The sequence below is a fragment of the Macaca fascicularis genome, chromosome 20 (genome assembly GCF_037993035.2).
Source record: "Macaca fascicularis isolate 582-1 chromosome 20, T2T-MFA8v1.1".
Lineage (NCBI taxonomy): Eukaryota > Metazoa > Chordata > Mammalia > Primates > Cercopithecidae > Macaca > Macaca fascicularis.
In genome coordinates this window covers 7,934,879-7,952,793 of record NC_088394.1, presented here as the reverse complement: position 1 = coordinate 7,952,793, position 17,915 = coordinate 7,934,879, and the positions used below count along the sequence as shown (strand labels likewise).

The 17,915-nt window shown below is 39.7% G+C and overlaps 1 protein-coding gene and 1 pseudogene across 1 annotated transcript in view; one reads left to right on the top strand and one right to left on the bottom strand.

Moving 5' to 3' along the window:
* The window catches only part of RBFOX1 (RNA binding fox-1 homolog 1), a 2,485,336-nt gene that overhangs the window by 584,664 nt on the left and 1,882,757 nt on the right, over window positions 1-17,915 (bottom strand).
* On the top strand, window positions 4,064-4,686 carry LOC141409367 (small ribosomal subunit protein eS26 pseudogene; annotated as a pseudogene).

Genomic DNA, 17,915 nt, shown 5'->3' with positions numbered 1-17,915 from the left:
ATTGACTCACTGTTTCATTCCATCATTCAAATATACTTGCCATGCACTCTCTCTGGGTCAGGCTCTGTGTTAGGCATTAGAGTACTGCAATGAGTAAGACAGAGGTGATCACTTTTGCCTAAAAGGATGTGGTTCACAAAAGTGTTAAGTGTAGTAATATGAATACACTCAGAGAATTTCTAGAGCACAATGGACAAACACTTAACCCATTCAGCTGGCTTAAAAATAATGAATCTCCAGGCCTGGCATGGTGGCTCATGCCTGCAATCTCAGCACTTTGGGAAGCTGATGTGGGTAGATCACCTGAGGTCAGGAGTTCGAGACCAGCCTGACCAACATGGCAAAACTTCGCCTCTACTAAAAATACAAAAGTTAGCTAGGCATGGTGGCACGTGCCTGTTAATTCCAACTACTTGGGAGGCTGAGGCAGGAGAACTGCTTGAACCCGGGAGGCAGAGGTTACAGTGGGCCAAGATCATACCATTGCACTCCAGCCTGGGTGACAGAACTAGACTCTCTCTCAAAAAACAAAAACAAAAACAAAAAATCTACAAAAAATGAGGAAGATCAGAGGCCAGGTGTAGATGGAAGTAGAGGAATATGTATCCTATTTGGTATTGCTGGCAAATGATTTGAAGCAGAAAATGGAAAGCAAGGCAAGGTTCCACCTATCATCTAGAGGGTCATTCATTGCTTATTTTTTCACCCACCATCTATCCATGCACCCACCCACCCATCCATCATCCATCCATCTATCTAACCATTCACTCATTTTTTTTTCAGCGTGATAAATGTCTCTTTGCAGCTAGGAGTTGTACTGGCTCCTGGTAATTTAAAAATAGCACACATGACCCCATTTGGGGGCTCCCAGGCACTTGAAATTGGCTATTTCTGGCCCTTTCTATAAGGCCCTTCTTCCTAATGTCCACATTATCCTCCTCATGATCTAGTCAACCATCAGATGCATACACTTAAAGCCAGTTGTAATTCTTCAGTCTTTTTTTCCCCAGTAAATAGAGCAAATATGTCTCTCCATTGTAATCCAAGAGCATCATGGCAAGGCTTTAACCTTGAAATTTACCCAATTTCCCCCACCATATCCCTATCAGTGAGGGATATTATTTTGTGGCCTGATCTCTATCTATTATTTCTTCTGAAAATAACTTTTCTTTGTGCTACTGTTCCTATGCCACCTCCAGTACCCACGGTTTAGGTAGGGCTGACTCCCGTATCTCATCTTACAGGTGAAGACAGGACCTAAATCTAACCAATGAAATACTTCATTTTCCTGGCCAAATTGATTGGTTCCATTGTGGGGCTACTATCCAAACTGAATCAATAAAAACTATATAAAGAACATTGCAAAGAGGAAGAACTTGTACTCTGGAGCCAGACTTCCCTGTTTTGAATCCTGCTAAAAATGTAACTTTGGGCAATTACCTTTATGGCCGGGCACCGTGGCACACGCCTGTAATCCCAGCACTTTGGGAGGCTGAGGTGGGTGGATCACGAGGTCAAGGTGTGAGACCATCCAGACCAACATGAGGAAACCCCACCTCTACTAAAAGTATAAAAATTAACTGGGCGTGGTGGCAGGCACTTGTAGTCCCAGCTACTAGGGAGGTTGAGGTAGGAGAATCGCTTGAACCCAGGAGGTGGAGGCTGCAGTGAGCCGAGATCACGCCACTGCACTCCAGCCTGGGTGACAAAGTGAGACTCCATCTCAAAAAAATAAAATAAATAAAATTACCATTATGATAGACTGATTACCAAAATAGCCTCCGATTCTTCCCCAGTTCTAGCCCTTTGTGATATGACCAAAAACATCCTCCCATGAAATGGTAGAGTTTAGTTCCTCAACCTCTGAATCCAAACTGGACTTGTAACACATTCTGGTAACAATATGGTAGAAATGAGAATGTGCCAGTTCCCAGCATGAATCTCCCAAGACTTTGGGTACCATTGCCCTTTCTGCCTATATAATTGTGCCAGCTCATTGCTGCATCTCTACCTCACTAAGTGAACCAGGCTAGCTTGCTGGGGATGTGTGAGAGACACATGTACAGAACTGAACTACCCCAGCCGAGGTCACCCTGGAGGATTCAGGCTCTCTTGGTTTGCCGACTTCAGACTCACGGTCACTCTTTCAAGTCACTAGGCTTGGGACTAGCTCATTACACAGCAATAACTAACTGACACAACTGTTATGTAACTAAATTTTATCATATTAAAATGGGGTTAATTATAATACCTATCTTGCAGAATTATTGTGAGGATTCAAGGAAATAATAGAGTTCATATACAAAAAGGACTTAGTGTCTGGCACTTAATACATGCTATTATTCTTTGAAATAAAATCTTTGAGGGTTTTATTGTTCTGTTAGAATGGTTAAGAAGGAGGGATTTGCTTTTCACCAGGGCTGCCCATTTCATAGAGAATAAGCATGGAGCTGCTGCATCACTTGAGCCTCCATTAAGAAAGAATTTGCCAGAGCACGATGTCAAGACTGAAAAGTTGAGCCAACAAACAGCAAATAACCAGATTTCAAATCGTGTATTTGTGCATCCGAACCCAGCCTCTTTCGGGCCTTTGCAGTTGTGTAAGCCAATGAACTCCTTCTTCTAAACAAAAGACAGGGTGCATTGTGATTCTGTTGCTTGCAACCAAAAGTGCCTGATTAATATGCTGTTTCATAAAGTCCTTACATGCTTGCAAACAACCTTTGCTCTCAGTCAGGTCATCCCAGCAAGATGTGCCAAGGCTTACAGCCTGCCTCCATGGGGCTGTGAGAAAAAATGTAGAAGATAAGAGCTCATTTATGAAGTGTATACAACCCAAAGTCCTCTGAGAGAAACTCATTCATGCCATGGTTATACACTTAACTTGAAATCAACACCACACCATAAATTGTCATCTCTGTCACTCCTGACTCGTACTCTCCACTTATTCACACCCTGGTACAGAATTTACACATTCTCAACACACACATCACACACTGTATACCAGAAGACCTGTAAGTAAATCCCTGTCATCAAAAACTGCTCTGTTTATTTCTTAATATATTTCTTTCTCCCTACCTTGGCATCTATAAAATGGGGATAACAGCAGCTAAGTGTATAGGGTAATAATAAGTATCAAATAAGTTATTATTTACAAAATGCTTATAGCCAGAACTGAGATTGCTACTTTTTTTTTTTTTTTTTTTTTTTTTTTTTTTTTTTTTTTTTTTGAGAGGGAGTCTCACTCTGTCACCCAGGCTGGAGTGCAGTGGCGCGATCACCGCTCACTGTAAGCTCCACCTCCCGGGTTCACCATTCTTCTGCCTCAGCCTCCTGAGTAGCTGGAACTACAGGCCCTGCCACCACGCCTAGCTAATTTTTTGTATTTTTAGTAGAGATGGGGTTTCACCGTGTTAGCCAGGATGGTCTCGATCATCTGACCTCGTGATCCGCCCGCCTCGGCCTCCCAAAGTGCTGGAAGTACAGGCGTGAGCCACCGCGCCCGGCCGAGATTGTTACTTTTAACCTTAACTCCTCTCTTGCGACCAAGCACAGTGTCATCAATACTATGGATAATATTACATATTGCTGACAACACCATGGATAAAGGAAAATGTGAAGAATGCTGAATAATGATTTTATGCTTTTAGAGGCAGTTGTGGCTAGTTCACAGAGACTTACTTTCTCTGAAATTGTAATCACAGTCGGGGTAAAACCCTGGCCACCGTTTATGACCACATGAAGTGCTCCCCTCACTCATAGCTGTTGAAACAAAAGGGGGCTAAGAAGGACCAACCAGATTTTCTCTTGGGACCGCAAGAAATTTTTTTTTTTTTTTTTTGAGTCAAACTCTCGCTCTGTCACGCCCAGGCTAGAGTGTAGCGGTGCAATCTTGGCTCACTGCAACCTCCGCCTCTTGGGTTTAAGCAATTCTCCTGCCTCAGCCTCCCGAGTAGCTGGGACTGCAGATGCCTGCCACCATGTCAAGCTAATTTTTTGTATGTTTAGAAATGATGGGGTTTCACCATATTGGCCAGACTGAAAGAAAATCTTTGGCTGGTCTCGAACTCCCAACCTCAGGTGATCTGCCTGCCTCGGCCTCCCGAAATGCTGGGATTACAGGCGTGAGCCAATGTACCCAGCCGAATACATATATTTTTAAAAGAAGAACTTGGGGTCTCTGGTCCGCGCCTCCAAGATGACAAAGAAAAGGAGGAACGACAGTCATGCCAAAAAGGGCTGCAGCCACATGCAACCTATTTGCTGCACGAACTGTGCCCAATGCTTCCCCAGAGACAAGACCATTAAGAAATTCGTATTCGAAACATAGTGGAGGCCGCAGCAGTCAGGGATGTTTCTGACGCGAGCGTCTTCGATGCCTTTGTGCTTCCCAAGCTGTATGTGAAGCTACATTACTGTGTAAGCTGTGCAGTTCACAGCAAAGTAGTCAGGAATCCGACTTGTGAAGCCCGCAAGGACCAAACACTCCCACCTTGATTTACACATTTACACCTGCCCCATGACCCCCACCAAAGCCCATGTAAGGAGCTGAGTCCTTCAAGACTGAAGACAGACTATTCTCTGGAGAAAAATAAAATGGAAATTGTACTTCATATTGCACGTTAAGTGTATCTGTGCCAGATAGGGTGGGGATTTTGTGTGTGGCAGACCAAGTGCGAAGTGACACATATTATTTTCATGGGGAAGAAAGCTTATTCATGTAAACTTTTTCCTGGGCGGGGGGAGTGGGGACAGGGAGACGGAGTCTTGCTCTGTCACCCATGCTAGGTAGAGTGCAATGGTGCGATCTTAGCTCATTGCAACCTCTATCTCCCGGGTTCAAGTGATTCTCCTGCCTCAGCCTCCTGAGTAACTGGGATTACAGATGTCTGCCACCACGCCTGGGTAATTTTTGTATTTTTAGTAGAGACAAAGTTTTGCCATGTGGGCCAGGCTGGTCTTAAACTCCTGACCTCAGGAAATCCGCCTGCCTCGGCCTTCCAAAGTGCTGGGATTACAGGTGTAAGCCACCTCACCTGGTTAGTCATGTAAATTAAACCTTAATTGTTTGTGGTCATATCCTTGGCCTCACAATTTGCATAGCTGTGTGAAACAAAGGGAGTTTGGGCATCTGTTAAAACAAAACAAAACAACAACAACTTGGGTTAAATTTTAGAGCAAATAACTCATTGCTGTTGTTCCTCAGTTCTCTCTGTAGAGTTAATGATATCCATCTTCTATGTTATGGTGATGATGAAATGAGATAGTGACCGTAAAATGCTTGAACTATCTGTCCCTTCGCACATCATAAGTTATCAAAATATGTGTGTCCACCATAGTTTCTGAGGGAACCAACTTCAAACTAGAAAACTGCTTAGCATTCAACAGGTTGGAAATCTTTAACAGAAAACTGGACGTTTAAACGTGACTTCTTGTGGATACAATAGTTGGCGCTAGTAACAGGTACCTACCATCTATTGACCAAGTATTTGGCTGGCACTCTGCTGAGGATCTAAACATAGTATCTGATTTTATGCCCATGCCACTATGCGGATTTCTATACCTGCTGTGCAAATGAGGATGCTGCAGTTTAGAAAGACCGAACAACAGCCCCAAAGTTCTATCTCTGCTAAATGGCAGATCTGGGACCTGAATTCAAGACAGTATGACCTGCCCCCCAAGCCCTTACACTTAAAACCACCATGTATTATTACCTCCTTCTTCTCATGGGCAAAAGAAACTTCTCATACTGTCATTTCGGCTTTTCTTTGAATATCTCAGCTTTGACAGAGTGCTCCCTTCATCCAAACCCAAATGTTGCTCTTAATAAGCCGGCCGCCTCCTTCCCATATGTAAACGTCTACCTCTGAGTCCATGAGCAGACAGAGACTTTCCAGTCCTGTGAATCGAGCTAATGGCACCACTTCTTCCAGGGCTCAGATTTTAATTAGCTCATAAGTCTGTCACTGGCTGGTGAAATATTTATTTCTCAGGAATACACTTTAGTAATTTATGAATCAGAGTCATACAGTAGAAAGGGGATACGGACTGTTTCTACACTGGCTGTCTGTTTTCATTGGAAGTGCAGCATTCCTCATTGAAAAATCACTGAACTAAAGCCAGCTACTTTTTCCGTATGTGGTATAGAGTCTGTTTGTTTGTGTATGTGGGGTGATTTTGGATTATTGTGATGCTCGCATGTTTGGGTAGGATGTGAAATGAGGGCTATCATGTATTGCCCTGTTGGTGAAGACATTATTAGAAAACTCACAAGTTATTACAGGAAGGAACGAAGGAAGGAGGGAAGGAAGGAAAGAAGGAAGGAATGAAGGGAAGGAGGGAGGGGAGGAGGGAGGGGAGGAGGGAGGGGAGGAGGGAGGAGGGAGGAGGGATGGTTTAGAAGTACACAGTACATATTTCAAATTACAAATACTGTATCAGCTGTATTTATTTATTTATGACAGAGTTTCACTCTGTCACCCAGGCCAGAGTGCAGTGGTGTGATCTTGGCTTACTGCAGCCTCAATCTCCTGAACTTAAGTGATACTCCCACCTCAGTCTCCTGAGTGGCTGGGACCAAAGGCACACACCACTACACCCGGCAATTTTTTAAAAAATATTTTTGCCCAGGCTAGTCTTGAACTTCTAAGGTCAAGCAATCCTCCTGTCTTGGCCTCCTGAAGTGCTGTCATTACAGATGTGAGCCACCATGCCACCAGCTTTTATTTTATGTACAAGTTCATTGAAAACTCTCCTAAAACTTGGTAAAAGTATAAAACGCTGTGGGCATTTGGGAGGGTCATATAATATATGTGTAATATTTCTAAATGTACATAACCTTTGACCTAGTAGTTCCATTTTTAGAATTAAATAGACATCATATGCACAAAGATCTACGTAGAAGAATAGTCACTGATGTAGCATTAATAAAACAGAGATCTTTCCCTCTGTCCTTTCCCTTCCCCACTACAAGCTGTGGGATATTCTTAAAACAGAAACTGGATCAAATGACCGTAGCCCCACCCTCCTGCAAAACCCTTCTTCTTATATTGCAAATTCTAAATATAAAACAGTGTACTTTATAAATTATTAGTAATCTATAGCTGTGAAGTATCGTCATACAATATAAATGTATGGGTCCAAGTAGTCACCATATTTCCCCTAAACTAGCTCCTAACATATCTTTTAAAAGATAATTCTTGTCAGGTGGGGTGGCTCAAGCCTGTAATCCCAGCAGTCTGGGAAGTTGAGGCAGAAGGATCCCTTGAGGCCAGGAGCTTGAGAACAACCTGGACAATACGGCAAGACCCCGTGTCTACTAAAAATAAAAGAATTAGCCAGTTATTTTGGGGTGCACCTGTAGTCTCAGCTACTCAGGAAGCTAAGGCAGGAGAATCACCTGAGCCCAGGAGGTCAAGATTACAGTGAGCTGTGTTGGCACCACTGTACTCCAGCTTGGGCAAGAGAGGAAGACACTTTCTCAAAAAATAATAAATAAATAATAATAACACCAGTAATTCTTTACTCTTTCATTTATTCGATCCACAAATATTCTTAAATGTGTAATGTTTGCCAGGAATGATGCTACGGGCTGGAGATATAACAACAAAAATATGCAGAGACTTTATCCTCATATAATTTATGGGCTTGCATTTATTTTATTTTAGTTTAAATTAATATACCATAAATTTGAAAGTTTGGATGTACAATATCATAAATGTTAACATAATTTATAGATTCTTACAACAGCTGTGCAATTAGGAAGCAGAAGAGTTCCGTCACCCCACAAACTCTCTTGTGTTATTCATTTGCAATCACCCTTCCCTCAACCCCTAATCCCTGGCAACCCCTGATCTTTTCTCCCCAACCCTACAGCTTTGTTTCTTGCCCATGTCATAGGAATGGGTTTATACAGTATGTTATCTTTTGAGACTGGCTTCTTTCTCTTAGCATAATGCTTTTGAAATAGATCCAAGTTGTCACACGTATCAATAGCTGTTCCTTTTTATTGCTCAGTAGTATTCCACGTGTACATGTCATACTTTAAATTCGTCTATTTGAAGACCAATGGCTTGTTTCTAGGGGGCTATTCCAGAGTTGCTATACATGGTCATGTCCGTGTTTCTTATAAACATACATTTTCATTTCTTTGGGTAAGAAACCCAGGAGTGGGATTGTGAGGCTTTATGATAAGTATATATTTAACTTGGTAATAGACAGTCAAAATGTTTTTAAAACGTCTGCATCGTTTTACGTTCCCACCATCAGTACAGGAGAAATCCAGTTTCTCTGAATCCTCAACAGTACTAAGGATTGTCAATTTTTTTTTTATCTTATGCCTCTACTAGATGTTTAATGGTATCCCATCCTAGCTTTAATTTGCATGTGCTGAATGGCTAATGACGTTAAACACCTTTTCACGGTTTTTTGTTTTTTAGGTTTTCGCCTTATGAATATCCTCTTTTCCCTCCACCCAGGACCCAATAAGAAAGGAGTATGAATATACTCTAAGTGAAGTGACTAGTCATGCCTTCTCCCCGTTATTAAAATAGCTTCTTTGCTTTCTTACTTTTGTGTTTTGAGAGTTCAAAACATATTCTAGATACTGAACATTTTGTCAAGTGTGGTTTACAAATATTTCTTTACAGACTCTTGTCTTTTTTAACAGAGTCCCTCACGTAGAATTTATTAACAATTTTGTTAAGTCAAATTAAGCCTTTTTGGGGAGGTGAGATTGTGCCTTTGGTATCATGGCCAAAAATTCTTATTTTAACTCCTTTGGACGTGAATATTTTATCCATGTGTTCTTCTAAAACTTTACAGTTCTGCATTTTATATTTAGATCTATGATCCATTTTGAGTTAATTTCTGTGTAAGGTATATGATTTGGCAAATGTATATGCAATTATTCCAACACCAATTGTTGAAAACAAAATCATTTTTCCTTTGATTTTGCACCTTTTCTAACATTTAATTAAGGATATTTTGTCGGTCTATTTCTGGAGTCTCTATTTTGTCCAATTGATTAATGTGTCTACTCCTTTACCAGTTTGCACTACCTTTATTACCATAGGCTTATATAAAATAAATTAGATATACTCATCTAATTTTATTCTTCTTTATTTTGGATATTCTAGTTTTTGTTTTTCCCTATAATTTTTAGAATCTTCATGTTCATAGCTACAAAAATGCCTGCCAGCATTTTGATTTGTATTGTGTTAAACTTATACATCAATTTGTACAGAATTAACACTTTTACCATGTTGAGTCTTTGAATCTATGTATATATTTTAGATTTTCTTTTTTTTAATTTCACAAATATTTTATAGTTTTCAGCATAAAGATCTCTTATATGTTCATTATATTTATAGCTGAGTATTTCATTTTTTGGAACAATTGTAAATGGTTTGTTTTTAAATTTTGGCTTCCAAATCTTCTTTCCTAGTATATAGATATATGATTGATATTTGTGTTTTCATCTAAGAGGTTTTAGAGTTCCTTGGGATTTTATAAATAGACAATTACATTATCTGTGAATAAAGATGCCCTTGTATGTTAATTTCCAATCCATATATAGAATCTATAATTCTTTTTCTTCCTTATTGTAGTGAGTAAGATTTCCAGTACTGGGTGGCAGAGGTGTGGTGAGAGTGGAGCTCCTTCCTTATTCCTGCTCTACTGGAGAAAATAGTCACTTTTTCACCAATAAGTATGATATTAGTTGTGGGGTTGTTTATAGATATCCTACCAGGTTGTGGAAGGTACCTTCTATCTCTAGTTAGTTGAGAGTTTTTATCAACAATGTACATTAGCTTTTATTTTCAAATACTATTCAGCACTATTTTATAGGGTCATGCGTTAGTTTTCTTCTTTATTGTGTTAATATGGTACATAACATTGATTTTTTTCAATATGAAAACAGCTTTGCACTCCTGGGATTAACACTATGTGGTCATGCTATGTTATTATTTTTCTATATTATATGTGTTCCATGATATATGTTTAACATATATGTGTGTGTGTATATATATGTATGTGTATATATAATATTATATATAGCCTTGTTTGGTATCAGATTAATGTTAGACTCATAAACTGAGTTGAGAAGTATATCTTTCACTTCTATTTTCTGGAAGAGACTGTGTATAGTTTTTTGGTTTTTTTTAAAGTTTCGTGGAATAGCCAGTGAAACCATTTGTGTCTGAAAATTTTTATTTTGGCAAGATATTTTAAATAAGTCTACTGAACCATTCAGCTTATCTTGTTTGTTTTGAATAAGTTTTGGTAATGGTTGTCAAGGAATTAGTCTATTTCATGTAAGTTGCTGACTATATGTGCATAGATTATTTGTATTATTTCGTTATAATCTTTTTAATTTGTGTGATGTTTGTAATTTTTGTCATCTCTGCTTTTTGTCAGTCTTGCTAGAATAGATTCATCACTTCTATGCTTTGAAAGAGCCAGATTTAGGTTTGATTGCTTTTTGATTTTCAAATTCATTGATTTTTTTATCTTACATTTAGTATTCCTTTCTTTCTCTTTGCATGTATTTGGTTTTGATTTGCTTTGTTTTTTTAATAGTTTCTTATGCTGTGCAGTTAACATTGTTGATTTGAGAATGTTCTTGTTTTCTAATAGAAGCATTTAGCATTATATATATCCCTCTAAGCACTGCTTTAGCTTCCCACCATATATTTTGTAAAATGTATTTTCACTTAAGTTCTATAATTCCCCTTGAGACTTCCTCTTTGAACTAAGGGTGATTTAGACTTTGCTGTTTAATTTCCAAGTGCCTTTAGATTTTTTCCAGTTTATTTTATGTTACTGATTTCTAGTTTAACTCAATTTTGTCAGAGGAAAACAACTATATGATTTCAATTATTTTAAACTTGTTAAGTGTTTTATAACACAGAATATGGTTTATCTCGGTAAATATCTCATGTGGACGTGAACAGAACAGACATCCTGCTGTTGTTGGATGGTGTTGATTATACATTTTAACTATGTTTTGTTGGCTGATGGTGTTGCTTAGTACTTCTACAGCTTCGTTAATTTCCTCAATTGTAATTTTATCAAATAGTGAGAGAGACTTCACTTCTGTTTGTAGATTCTCCACTTCTCTTTTCAGTTCCATCAGTTTTGGCTTTATTTTAAAGTTCCGTAGTTTGTGCATAAACAATCAAGATTGTTTAGGATTGTTTTGTCTTTTTGGTGACTTGGCCCTTTTATCATTACATAATGTCCTCCTGTATATCTGGGTGTCTTTGTTTTGTTTCGTTATTTTTCTCTGAAGTTGACTTTGATCTGTAGTGAAACATATCAAAGCGAAACAGACAGGGTAGGAGTTGCCCTAAATATGTCCCATCTAACTCGAAATGGAACTCCCCCATGGATTTTTGAATTGTCAGTTGTCAGTTTACTGGTTCTATCTGCCACAGTCATTTGAGCTTCCTGAAGATAGCTCCTTTATTGTACTTTTTACTATTTACCTCTAGAGGCTGGCATCATGGCCACCAGAGTAGGTGTTCCACAAGTCTGATAACTTAATAAATCATTCACCATAGGGAAACATGAGGATAGCTGGTCAATTATGCACAGACACACATGCATATGTGCATGTACACAAAAAAATTACTGCCTTCTGCATACAGTAATAGAGCACTGCCTGGGTGGGATTTGTGTGGTGTATGTTTCTAGTCTGAGTCAAATGCATGGTCGTCCTCAGATCAAGAGCACACATACATTGCAACACTTGCCTAGACTCTGCATGTTGCTTACTTTTACTGACTGGGTTTTATTCGGTTACGAAATGCCCCACCTGCCAAAAGCAACCTTGATCTCTCCCCATGAGTGTCCTCTGGACCACAGAACTGACTAAGCAAGTACATCCAATATGTATTTGCTACCAAAGTCACAGAAACAGTCTGCCACATGTTCCTAAAAATCATATCATAACCATAACAACAACAGTTAAGAGATCCGAGCAAGTTCTCCATGTGCTCTGTTTGGTATATTCTTCCATTCTCTCTTTCTGTGCCCTGGTAATTCTTCACAAGGCTAAATGCTTCTATTCTGTCCTTCTGTGCATGATTTTACCAAATTCTTGTGGTGTGCATCCCTGAGGATTCTTCTCACCATGATCCCCACATCCTAACATTCATGCCTTTGCTAATCCCTCCTTGAATGTGAGCAGGACTCACAACTTGTTTCTAACCAATGGAATATGACAGAAGTGATGAGATATGTATGATTGTGTGTATACAATTATATAAGGTTTATTTTAATTTCAGTAGCTTTAGGGGCACAAGTGGGTTATGGTTACATGGATGAATTGTATAGTGGTAAAGGCTTGGCTTTGAGTGTACTGTCAACTGAATTGTATACCGTGTACCCAACAGGTAATTTTCCATCCTTTGCCCTCCTCCCAGCCTCCCTCTTTCTGAGTTTCCGACTTGAACAGGCATTTCTCAAAAGATGAGAATGGCCAAAAAACGGCCAACAAACATGAAAAAAATGCTTATCAGTAATCATCAGGAAAATGCAAATTAAAACCACAATGAGCTACCACCTTTCCCCAGCCACAATGACCACTGTTAAAAAGTCAAACAACAACAGATGTTAGCATGGATGTGGTGAAACAGGGACTCTTATATGCTGCTGGTGGGAATGTAAATTAACCTCTGTAGCAAACAGTATGCAACAGTATGCAGATTTCTCAAAAGGCTAAAAATAGATCTACCATTTGATCCAGTAATCCCACTACTGGATATCTACCCAAAGGAAAAGAAGTCACTGTATGAAAAACAGACATGCATGTGCATGCTTAATGCGGCACAATTCACAATTGCAAAGAGAGGAAACCAACCTAAGTGATTGCATAAGATTATAGCAACTCTCTTGCTGGATCTCTCTCCCTCCCTGTCTTTCTGTCTCTCTCTCCCCCCATTGCTGGATGGGCAGAAGCAAGCAGCCACGAATCCTGCAGCTACAACAAAATGAATCCTGCCAGTAACCTGAGGGAGCTTGAAAGCAGATCCTGTTCCAGATGAGTCTCTAATGAGAACCCAGTCCTGGCTGATACCCTGACTGCAGTCTATTAGATTCTAAGCAGAGAACCCAGCTAAGCCATGCCCAAATTTCTGATACCCAGGAACTGTTAGATAACAAAAGAGTGTTGTGTTAAGCTTCTGCAGGTGGTAATGTGCTATGCAGCGACCAAACCTAACACAATTATTCCAAAAGCTCTATGAGATCAGTATTATTACTCCCATTTTTCAGATGGGGTACTGTAGATCGTGGTAAGTTAGCAGATTTGCCTAAACTCACACATTAAGTAATTGGATAAGCTATAATTCCAGCTTACACTATCTCTGATTCCACAAGCTGTGCTGTTAATAATCATGCCCCATGTTGCTTCCCTTCCCACCTCCACACTTTACAGAAAAACACATAGTATTTGAGGGTTGTTGACACATTACCACTGAATCAAAAGTATTCTGTAAATTTTCTAATTAAATAACATTATAAGCTAGGCTGTTAATACAGTGAAAGGATCAGTTTTCCCCCGTGAGTTTAAAATGTGTCAATGCACTTGTTACGAAGCCCAAAATACTTAGCTACTCTTCCAACCTGCCACTTCTCTGCCCTCCCATTCCAGCCCTCACTTTACTATCTTTTCTTCAACCCTACGGAACTGCTTGCAGTTTTGCAGATATATCATTATTTTAGCTGCTTTTGAGTATTTATAGCTGATGTTTGACAAAACTGTCCTCTCTTTTGTCTTCACGTCCCTAACTCTTTCTTGGCCTACATATCTCAGCAGAAACAACCCCTTCTCTCTGGACTTTTTCTGCCTGATTCTTCTCAAGGTTATGTCCTCCCATAGAATCCCAAACTTCCTCTCCTTAGCACACATGACACATTATTTAAGTCTTGTGTTGCTGACTCCCACAAGAATGCAAAACCCTTGAGGGGATGGTCTGTATTCTGTGTGTGCTATTATATGCCTCTGCATAGCACCATGCCTGGCACCAAGGAGGTGGTCAATACCTGTCATCCAAATGCAGGTCGGGCATCTCCAGAGCCCTCTCTGTCTCCACTTACCTTAACAGTAAACAGAGTGCTACTTAGTGAATAATCTAACGGTAGCTTCACTGGCATTCCACCAAGTCACATGAATTGCATTTTCCAACTCCCACAGCCCTGGACAGCTGCTGTCGGTTTTCCTTTTCTTTTCCAAAAGGTTTGGTTTAAGCTTTAACGGACTCATTAAGTGGAAATATACAGTAACCTGGAGCAGAAGCAAATCCAGAGTTTGACTATTTATTTACTTGTGAAGTGAGGCCTCATTTCAATAAACTGGTTTGAGAGGAGAGTTAGGGATGGGCAGAGATGTTACTGCATTTGACTGCAATATTGCTATCCCTACTGGGAACCATGGCCATGAAACGTAACACTTTGCCTCAAAAGTACTTTGGATGACACCTCACAAACTACTCATGAGGACAATTTTCCTTTACCCCTAGGCTTTCAGAGGCAGATAGAGCAGCTTGGATAGCCAGGATTTGATTGGTTTATTGCATGGGCCTTCTCTCTGTATATTCAGGAAGGTGGTGAAAATGAATTGAGACCTAAAATGCAACTGGTGAATGGGAGAAAAATGCAGTGCATGACACAGAGAAGAGAATTTCAGAAGCCACTGTTTTCTGTGCCTCAGTTTCCTTATCTGTAAAATGGGTACTGATTGGTACAGAGAGGGCTGTTATGAAGACCAGATGAGAAAGGTCACATGGCCACTGAGTACAGTGCCTGGCACAATGGTGGTTCCATATATGTGAGCTTTCATTATCCCTACCTTTGATACACAGTTGATACAATATTAAGTCCCCAATAAGTGTCATTGGCTGTTATACCCATTACTGCTGTTTTATGGTTTTCTCAGTGCTCCCCAGGGTAGGCATTTAATAAATGTGGTATAAAGCCTGTAACATGGTCCCCAGTGATCCCTGTTCTTGTGTAACTCCCTCCCCTTTGGGACAGGCTAGATTAATTAATTATAGGAATGAAAAAAATGCAGCATGAGAGATGGAATGTCACTTCCTAAATTAGGTAATAAAAGCAACTGGATTCTCTGCCTTGGGTGTCCCCTCTTTCATTCTCTCTCGAATTGCTTATTCTGGAGGAACTATGTCCTTTGTCCCAAGGCACCTTTCTAGAGAGTTCCCTGTAAATTTGTGGGCAGCAAATCTCGGGCCTGCTAACAGCCAGGTGAGAGAGCTCAGTGAAGGTCCACCTCCAGCAGAGCCTTGACACAATTTTAGCTCCCACCAACACCAGCCAAAACTACTCAGCAAACATGCTTTTGGACTCTCAGCCCACAGCAACTATGAGGGGGTACTTATGTAGCAATGGATAACTAAGGCAATAGAATTAGTTTCTGTTTTCCATTAGAATATAAGTTCTATAGGTAGGACTTTCATATTTCTTATTTGCTTCCATGCATCTAAATCCTAGCAACATTTCTGGCACACAACAAGTAATCAGAAATACATTTTTCCATGAGTGACTGGAGGCCACCATCAAGATTCAGTAACATGGAAATGTCCCCACCTCACTTACATCCCTTTTCATCAGTTAATTAAAAAAATAGCAGTTTTCTTCATAAAAGTTGTAGCACTAAATGCTAACAAAAATATGTATGTTGGAAACTTATTCGAAGGATATTATATAATACATGATTTTTAAGCAAAGGCTTTGGGATATTTTTCAAACACAAACTCAGTGAGTTAAAGAAGCTGAAGAAGCATTCCTTAAGGGGCTAAAGAGTAAATACTCTTACCCTGTTTTCAACCTCAAATCACTTCTCCAGTTCCTAACAGCAGTGGCTTCACAGCTAAGTGACCTTACCCTACCCAGACAATTTCCCAAATTTTGGTTTGCTCCAAGACAAACCACGCAACACACTGTGTGTATTTCTCAGACCTTTGTGATTTGGCTTCATGAAAACCACTAGAGTTATCACACCTAAAACTAAGGATGATGAGTTAGCAAGACAGAGAAGCACATGTAAACAGAAAGCCAAGTTGCCATGCACCTAGCAGGACTCTCCATGAATGTAGAAAGGAAAAAGGTACAAGGACTCTCATTTCCAGCAAGGAAAAAGGTACAAGGACTCTCATTTCCAGCAAGGCAGAGGAAGAAGGCATGAGGCACGACTCAGCCCAGGAAGAAAAGGCACTTCAGAACCATTCAAATGACAGAAGAGAAAGATCTTGGGCTAGAGGAGATAAATAGATGGTATTCAATTTCTCATTAGGCTTATGGTGTCACTTTGATTTGGAACCATGTTCCACTGCTAATTTTCACAGTGCTTGAGTGCTTCTTAAAATGAATAGCACTCACTCATGCTTTCATGCAGACTGCGTGGTACATTTCTGTGCCTTTATTAAAGGGTACAGTGAGCATATACTTCCTTCCCAGGGGTAGAAATTTAGAACTGTTAGATATGTGACCTTGGACCTCCATAGCAAAATGGCAGCTACCCAAGTAGTCATAGTTTTTTTCATTCCAGCTTGAATATAAAATCTCCAAAATGTGTACACAAGTACACTCATGCACACACACAATCACTTTCCTATTTTGTAATTTGCAGCCTTAGCAACTCCACATAAAGACTGATCTGCCTCTGAAAACCAACTATCATCTCTTAAGTACAAATGAGAGTTAAAATCTCAAAAGGTTTAAGATTTCGTTTTTCTTAAAATAGCCCAAGTCTGAGGTGAGAGAAAATTTTGCCAAATATGAGGTGAGAGTTCTCTGCTCATAAAACTCATTGCACATTCATTATTGATCAAATAATTATACATTCACTAAGCACCCATGATGCAAAAGGCAGAAGTGATTTTTTTTTAAAAGCTCAAGGATTTTACTTCTAGGAATATATCCTACAAAAAGAAATCACCCATGCACACTGAGATGCATGACCTGAGAGTGCCATTGCGAATAACTGTGAAAACTTGGCAGTGGGAGGGAACTTTCGTGCCTATCAATAAGGAAGCAAATATACAAAAAAAAAAAAAAAAAAAAAAGCGAATACATCTATAACATAGGAGGTTATACAGCCTTGCAAAGAAAAAAACAGATCTCCACATGTTGACATGCAACAATCTCCAAGATGTATTTCTTGGGTGGAAGGATATTGAGTCAGAATACACTGTATAGTATGGTACTCTATGTTAACATAATATATATTTTACACACGTTCATCATGTGGCTCCAATGGCATAGGTGCATAATTGCATAATATATTGCTGTTATAATACATCTAAGTAGTCGAATATCAGCAATGGAATCTGATTCAACCAAATACATAACAAGATGGAAAGGGAAGTGGGAGGATATCGTCAATGGGAGGAGAAGATAGCGTGTAGATGAGAAAGAAGGGAAACTTTTTATCGTTCGCTTTGTAAGAATCTTTACCGTTGAGACTTCAGAACAGTGCTTTTCACTGTATTGTATAAGTCCTCAAAGTCCAAAAAAGACAGAGAACTACAGAGCACTACCCAAAATGACTCAGAGGTGCACTCTTGTGTCTCCATTCAAATCACCTGCATAGAATATGCAGGCTCCAGGTCTCCTCAGAAAGCTCAATGTATTTATGTATCTATGTATTTATTTAGTTGACAAATTAAAATGTATATATCTGCAGAGAGCTCAAACATTAATTGACCATGGTTCAACATGTGCCTGAAGCAATAGGAAAAATTAATTATCCATTCTGTCCAGCTCGCAAAGCTTTCTCTGACTCCAGTTCGATGGGTCTGACTCACCCCTGAATTCATGTAATAACAACCAACCACTTTGGCAGTACCTTGCAGAGGGTGCCAGCACTTGCAGAGGTGCTTTCTGATTTCATT